The sequence below is a fragment of the Schistocerca piceifrons genome, chromosome X, assembly GCF_021461385.2.
Source record: "Schistocerca piceifrons isolate TAMUIC-IGC-003096 chromosome X, iqSchPice1.1, whole genome shotgun sequence".
Classification (NCBI taxonomy): Eukaryota; Metazoa; Arthropoda; class Insecta; order Orthoptera; family Acrididae; genus Schistocerca; species Schistocerca piceifrons.
This window is the reverse complement of record NC_060149.1, coordinates 167,997,753-168,000,113: the sequence shown is the minus strand read 5'-3', so window position 1 is coordinate 168,000,113 and position 2,361 is coordinate 167,997,753.

Below are 2,361 nucleotides of genomic sequence, written 5' to 3'. Positions count from 1 at the left end.
CTCAGTCCCACAGAAGTATGAATATTTTTCAAAGGCCTCATCTTTTGCCTCACTATCAAATTCAACCATGCTAGCCTTGATACACACCTTATCTGCTTCTCACAGTCCCTATAATGCTAATGCTGTTGCTCTACCAACCTTACCAAAATGAAATAGGCCAATCTTTAGCAACAGGAGATAACAATGGCCATGTGTGTGAATTATGCATTTGTGAATGTGTGTGTGTTCCAGCTACATCTGACAAAGGACTTAGTCTGGCAGCTATTATATTTCAATGTACCTGTCTGCCATTCATTGTCTCCTTTATTTTGTGAGTAGCAGTCTATCTTGTCTTCTCTTGACAGTTTTTTGCTTATACCATTTCAATATTAAGGACTGAACTTGCTTTGTTGGAGGGTCATGACATTTCTCATACCCAAATTTTTGGTCCTTATTCATGATAGCGTGTTTCCCCTGTTCAGCTTAACAGTGATGTAAAATCCATATTGTTGACCAAAAACATATCTGTTAGCAGCACATCTGTACAAAAGTTATTATGAGTTTCAGGCAAAATAACTTGATCAAAAAGGTTTTATCATTCTCATTACAACATGAGAAAATGTGGTAAGATCTTCTTCAGCAAACATTTTGTCCTCCAGTGTACATCGTGACAAATTTTACATATCAATTTCTGTATTCACAAGGTACAGATGGTGTGATGGCAAATTAGGATGTTTTTAGTAGCATGTATTGTATCAGTTAAGTGTGCCATTGTATAGTAACAGAAATGTATCTATCATAAGATATATTTCAGGAATGTGTAACTACACTCATTAAAAAAGTTTTGCATCACCTCGGTTCCCGGAACTCCTGAAGATAGACGTTGACTGTGGATATTGTATCACAGACACAGTCCCTTTGACTGTTCAGAGATGTCACTAAACCTGCCAAAAGATGTAAATACCCATGCATGAGCAGCACCTATGAGACGGAGGGGCTCTGACAGCTGATCATTTGCAATCATTCCACTAGGAAGGAGGTACACAGCTAGTGTTGTCTGTAGTTCAACCAGGCCTAGATGGTCAGTACTGCAGTTCAATTGCATCCGCATTGTTACTTTGTGTCAGAAAGGGCTCCTAACAAGGGAAGTGTCCAGGCGTCTCGGAGTGAACCAAAGCAATGTTGTTCTGACATGGAGGAGATACAGAGAGACAGGAACCGTCGATGAAATGCCTCACTCAGGTCGCCCAAGGGCTACTACTGCAGTGGATGACCGCTACCTATGGATTATGGCTCAGAGGAACACTGACAGCAACACCAACATGTTGAATAATGCTTTTCGTGCAGCCACAGGATATCATGTTAAGACTCAAATTGTGCGCAATAGGCTGCAGGGTGTGCTACTTCACTCCCAACGTCCATGGTGAGGTCCATCTTTGCAACCACTACACCATGCAGTGCGGTACAGATGGGCCCAACAACATGCCAAATGGACCGCTCAGGATTGGCATCAGGTTCTCTTCACCAATGAGTGTCACATATGCCTTCAACCAGACAATCGTCGGAGACGTGTTTGGAGGCAACCTGATCAGGCTGAAAGCTTTAGACACACTGTATAGTGAGTGCAGCAAGGTGTAGGTTTGCTGCTGTTTTGGGGTGGCATTATGTGGGGTCAATGTACACCGTTGGTGGTCATGGAATCGCCGTAATGGCTGTACGATACATGAATGCCATCCTCTGACCGATAGTGCAACTATATCGGCAGCATATTGGCAAGGGATTCGTCTTCATGGATGACAATCTGCGCTCCGATCGTGCACATCTTGTGAATGACTTCCTTCAGTGAAATGACATCACTTGACTAGAGTGACCAGCATGTTCTCCAGACATGAACCATATCGAACGTGCCTGGGATAGACTGAAAAGGGCTGTTTATGGACGATGTGACCCACCAACCATTCTGAGGGATCTACATCAAATTGCCATTGAGGAGTGGAACAATGTGGACCAACAGTGCCTCGATGAACATGTGGATAGTATGCCACGACGAATACAGACATCCATCAATGCAAGAGGATGTGCTACTGGGTATTAGAAGTACTGGTGTGTACAGTAATCTGGACCACCACCTCCGAAGGTCTTGCTGTATGGTGATACAACATGCAATGTGTGCTTTTCATGTGATATAAAAAGGACGGAAATGATGTTTATGTTGATCTCTATTCCAAGTTTCTGTACAGGTTCTGGCACACTCAGAACCAAGGTGATGCAAAACTTTTTTTGATGTGTGTACCTACATCCTTTTCTCAGATAATGAAATACAGTACACATATTGTTTAATTTAGTGTAGATCATACATCTTGGTGTTGCAATAGTGCAAGA